Source organism: Triticum dicoccoides, chromosome 5A (assembly GCF_002162155.2).
Source record: "Triticum dicoccoides isolate Atlit2015 ecotype Zavitan chromosome 5A, WEW_v2.0, whole genome shotgun sequence".
Classification (NCBI taxonomy): Eukaryota; Viridiplantae; Streptophyta; class Magnoliopsida; order Poales; family Poaceae; genus Triticum; species Triticum dicoccoides.
The window spans coordinates 557,084,036-557,089,610 of NC_041388.1; the positions used below are offsets into that span (position 1 = coordinate 557,084,036).

General features: G+C 45.5%; 1 long non-coding RNA gene across 1 annotated transcript; it reads right to left on the reverse strand.

Annotated features, from left to right (window-relative positions):
* Positions 1–2,662: 2,662 nt before the first annotated feature.
* LOC119302794 lies at positions 2,663–3,377 on the reverse strand. Its single transcript, XR_005147742.1, has 2 exons — positions 3,001–3,377; positions 2,663–2,916 (listed from the first exon to the last, which is right to left on the reverse strand). It is a non-coding gene; the product is annotated as an uncharacterized LOC119302794 (long non-coding RNA).
* Between the last annotated feature and the right edge of the window lie 2,198 nt (positions 3,378–5,575).

Below are 5,575 nucleotides of genomic sequence, written 5' to 3' on the forward strand. Positions count from 1 at the left end.
TCGAATATTTGTCCCATTCGCCCAATTTTAGTCAAATAAATGTTCAAAAAAAATTAAAACAGACGCTTGGGGCCTGATTTTACTGCCGATTCGCCCCCATGCGGCGATTTTTCGAGCCGCCTGGGGGGCCAACCGCTGGAGACGCTCTAAGGTGCGTGTACACGTCTCGGCCGAGTCGTACTCTACTCAAATACCATTATGTTGGTGAACCTATACATACCTAAGTACACCTACGCTGGTCGGCATGGACACGTATATACCTTAATACCCGATCGATGGCGTGTCCTATGCTGCGTGGTTAGTCATGCCCACTTAGTGAAATCACCACGGCAAGCTAGTTCAAGTCAGGAGGTTCACGACAAGCTCTTGATTGAGAACATAACGCGTGCATGGCTGACTAAGGCCTCCTTTGGTTCATAGGGTAGGAAAATTATAGGAATAAAAAAGTCATAAAAAATGAGATGACATATATCTTAAATCCTATGAGTAAGAATTGGAAAAGAGATGCTCTTTGATTCACATCATAAGATTTTTTTTCATTGAGTTTAGGCTGATGTTTATTTTTCAATAAAATGTGGAGCATAGGAAAAATTTCTTCATAAAAATAGGATTTCATTTCTACAAATCAAAGGGCTCTAAAGGATTTTTTTTTATAAAAATCCTATCATATGAAATTTCTACAAAATTCCTCTAAATCAAAGGAGGTCTAGGTTTTTTTACGGGAGCAGGGAGCTACCGGTGAGTCTCTAGCCAATGAGCTTGCAGCGTATCTGACTCCATCTGACATTCTCAGATGTATTTGGTTCCTTTTCTGCATTTGTGGCATTGATATGTCTTTGCTCAGGGCCCACAACTTTTTATGATATGGAACCCACCATGTTCTCATCACGCACACATTTCCCATCGCACTGTGTCATGAACCAAGAACATACTTTAACTGTTTTCGTCATATTCACCAATACCACTTCTAGTTTACATATTCACAGATCAAATATGGACTAACATACCCAATAACTCTTGCATATGTCACAAAAAAGATAGGTGGCATATTTCACATATATGAACTATAAATCTCTTTCGTAGTTCACAATGCCAAATCTCACTTTCACTTGAGTAATTTCACTTAAAAATGAGTGGAATGAAGAAAAAGAAGGATGCCGATAACGCCCACACGTGTGGGCATTAAGGAGTCTGCCCACACATTTTGTGTGGTGTCTAAGGGGATCAGCCCACACGCCTACGTGTGGGCAAAACAATAGCGCCCACACGTCTATTTTTTTTCTTGCAGTCCTTCTCACATGCCTACGTGCGGGCAAAATGCATAACGCCCATACGACCTCTCTCAGCCACCTACCTCACAGTCCCGCACGCCCCGCGTGACAGTCATCACGCGTTCGCGCAGTTGTCATGGTCCGGACCCTCTTCAATGTCCGTTTAACTGCAGTTGCCATGTCGCTGAACTACAGTTGTCATGCCGGACAACTACAATTGCCATAGTTGCTCAACTGTAGTTGCCATCTTAGGTCAAGTGCCAAATGCCATTTTGGACAACTGCAGTTGTTGTCATGTATGGTCTGGTTTACTATAGTTGCCATGATTTGAAAACTTTAGAGGTTGCCACCTACTAACACTAAGCAGTTGCCATGTATGGTCTTGTTTACTACAGTTGCCATGATTTCAAAACCTTAGGAGTTGCCAACCAATAACACTAGGCAGCTTCCGTGTAGCACTACAAAGAGACATGGCAAAACAACATGTTTGGATAAAAGAGAGAGTTGTCATCTGCTTACAAGGACACTAGGGCAGTTGCCGTGTACCCAGTAAAACACATGGCAACTGACATGTTCGGATAAAAAAAAGTTGTCATCTGCTTACAAGCACACTAGGGCAGTTGCCATGTACACTGCAAAACGCATGCCAACTGGGAGCTTGTGTGTGGGAGAGAAGACGGGCGTGTGGGCGAGATGACAAATGCCCACACACCAGCCCTTGTGCGTGGGTGAAAACTATCGTGTGGGCGAACTGATAAACGCCCACATATCGGCCCCTCCGTGTGGTGAAACGAACGTGTGGACGACCGGGTGAATGCCCACACACCAGCCCAGTCCTACGTGGCACCACAAACATGCCAAATTTCGTGCACCCACAAACGGAGGCAGATCCACGCGTGTGGGCGAGATGCAAACGCCCACGCGTGTGGGCAGTAGTGTTTCCGAAAAAGAATCACATCTATCTTTGGCACCGCTATCAATTTCACAAATTTCAGTAACACATTTCAGTCTTTTGAAAAGACCTATTTCAATCATTTTCAGAAACTGATTTTAGCTATTTTAAAAGACCTGTTTCAGATTCTCAAAAACCTATTTCAATCATTTTCAGAAACTGATTTTAGCTATTTCAAAAGACCGGTTTCAGTTTCTCAAAAACCTATTTCAGTTTTCCAATTGACCAATTTCAATTATTTCAGAAAATATGGTTCACACATATGAATTCCTTGGGATTTCACATATGAATTTGACAAAATATATTTCATATTTCAACAATATCACTTTCAGTTTACATATCCATAAATCTAATATGGACTAATATCACTTTCTTTCGCAAATCTGAACAAAATAACTCTTGCATGTGTCACAAAATCAGATAGGTGCCATATTTCGCATATATGAACCATAAATCTCTTCCATATATCACAAAACCAGATTTCTCTTTCACTTGAATGAATTTCAGAAGGAAAAAAATCAGTTCTATATGAACCATAAATCTCTTCCATAGTTCACAAAACAAGATTTCACCTTCACAAATCTAACACTGAACATACATCACAAGCTGAGAAAAATTCAGAAAAAAAGAAAACATTGGTAGGAGCGATTTCTTTCAATGGTCCCAAATATTCAGAGGATAATCGCCATTTATCTAGGTAAGAACCAATATCATGCAAAATATAAAAATCATGAAGAACAGGAGAAAAGGAACGAGAAAATTGGCTTCTTAGCTCACCAGAAGAGTTGGGGAAGGAGGGTACGGATCCGACGGCGACAAACTACCGGAGCACGACGGCCGGGGGGTACCCGTCTACGCACCATCTCGGTGGCATCACGGCGGCCGGAGCAGCCAGATCTGGACGTTGCTGCGTAGGGGAGGCCAGATCCGGTCTTCTATGGCGACAGGCTGCCGGAGCACGGAGCGGCGGTGGCGGCGGGCTGCAGGAGCACGGAGCTGCGGTGGCGGCGGCCTGCCGGAGGAGCAACCGAGAGAGAGAGGAAGGGGGGAGGGAGAGAGAGAGAGAGTCAGCCTCACGGGTCGTCGTTAGGGTGTCAGGGTGATATAAAGTCGGTCGTGGGCGTGGGTGGGTACCGATGTATTTTGCTAGGTATTGCTTTCGTATAATAAAAATATGAGAACAAATAGGTGGCACGCGCGTTGATCTTAAAGTAGGGGCGGACGACGGATTCCTCGCCGGTAGCTCTCGCCACCGGTGAAAAGGAGTTTCCGCGTGCATGGCGCGTTGCTGTCTCAGGCCGGTTCGACGTGGCATTCAGCTCTGGCCATAAGGTATCCTTGACCAGGGCGTTATGGTGTCTAACATGGTATCTTGGATCCGGACGTCATGTTTTTTTTTAAATGGAGGAGGATTCTCGGCCTCTACATCATGAAGTCACTTTATTAATTATTCATATAAGACCTTACAAAGTCATATAAAAGTAAGACTAGAGCCATCGTCTAGGCAACATCTATCGCTACTCCTATCCAGTTGATGTAGGGATGCTAATAGTCTGGGTCTAATACCAAACAGACCTTGCAGCCAAACCTAACATTTAAAACCTAAGGTCCCAACCAGGACGTCTGCCGGGTATGGGCACCCACCAGTCCGGCGCATTCCTAAACCAGGACGCATGCCGGGTATGAGGCCGCCGCAGCCACCTGTCATCAATCCATCTTCACTGCTGTACTGTTGCATCTGCCTTGCGCTGTCTAACTGCCATCGACGCCACCACGATGCCAGACAACGCCACCATCATGCGCTCGTCCATCATCACACGCCCACCGGCGAGACCCTGCTCCTCCATGCCGCTGAGACCCGCTGTTGTCGACGTGCCAGATACCACGCCGCTCCTCCAAAGTGAAACACCACATGCTGCCACTGGTCCCATCACCTCCGCCTGCAGTTCCTCAAACAGAGCACCCAAACGCCCCAGGCGGCGCCTCCAAGAAGGACACGATACACACAGTGCCGCCGCCGCCCAATCTAAGAAGATTTAGGGTTTTCACCCAGGCATGAGGTCGGGGTGGACGGCAGGGACCCCGACGGCGCCTGCAAGTAGGAGAATGACGACCCTGGTCGTCGCCACCGTCGGGATGAACGAGCAGGCCCGGCCCTGAGGGAGGGCGAATGGGGCGGCCGCCCTCGGCCCCCGCTGCCAGAGGGGCCCCAAAATGCGGAAGTTCATGTATTGTCTTTGATTTTCTTTTTTCTATGATTTCCATCCATAATCTGTGATTTCTTTCTTTAATCTACGATCCTATTAAATAGGGGCACTGTTTACTCATAATTTCCTTCCTTACCAGCGAAGCTGTGATTAGGAAACACGTAGCAGTTATTGTATGCGACTATTTAGGGGTAGTTATGAATAAAAATCTCCTAATTTCCTTCCTTCCACGAGACTACTAGCCTACAACCATGCGAACAGAGGCCAAAAGCGAGTGAACGGATCGGCCCTTGCGTGGCGATTGATATTCATCTTCTTTCTGAACTTGCGATAGATATTCATCTCCTGTGTGTGCATGGCGCCACCGCCTAGAGTTATAGCAGGCCTGAGTCGGAGGAGTACATGACTGCCGGAGATAACCACGCCGTCGTCTCCCGTGCAATCATGCTAACTCTCCGGAGACAAGTTACAAAGACCCGCAAAAAAATGTATAGAAGTTACAAAGAACAGAAGGTATGTCTCTGAAATCTATTTATACATGTAGACTATCCCCTATAAGATTTTAGCATGATGATTAATCAAAATTTATAAATCATTATCATCATTGACTCTTCACTGTGGCAACTGGCCGCTGATAATTGTTTTATTAGATAGTTCTTATACATAGGTATGATTAGGGTTATTAATTTTTTAGTTCGACAACATGCTTATAATTGAAATGGAGGAATAAGACAAGAGGCTTTACATATCAAAGCAGTGATCATGGGCATTTAAATCATCTGCTAGTCTTGCCGATGGACCCACTTGTAGATTGTGATAAAAAAATTAGGTTAGTCTCAATTGGATATATTAGTAAAGAAAACAACTTATACGAGAAAAAAGTATATTTTGTTTGGCTGAAAATTCAACATATTTTTTCTATGTTTATGTTAAGGCTTTTGGGATTAGCACCTAGTTTCGCCCCGGGCCCCCGAAATCTCAGGATCGGCCCTGTGAACGAGTCATCTAGAGTTTCCACCGGTCCGATGTCACCTGTACCAGCCCCCGCGAACTGACTGAGGCCGACGACCACGATCATAAGCCACGAAGTGCAGCGGGAGAGAGCCTGCAGCGCGGAGGAGATCCACCGGCGACTCACTGCCCAC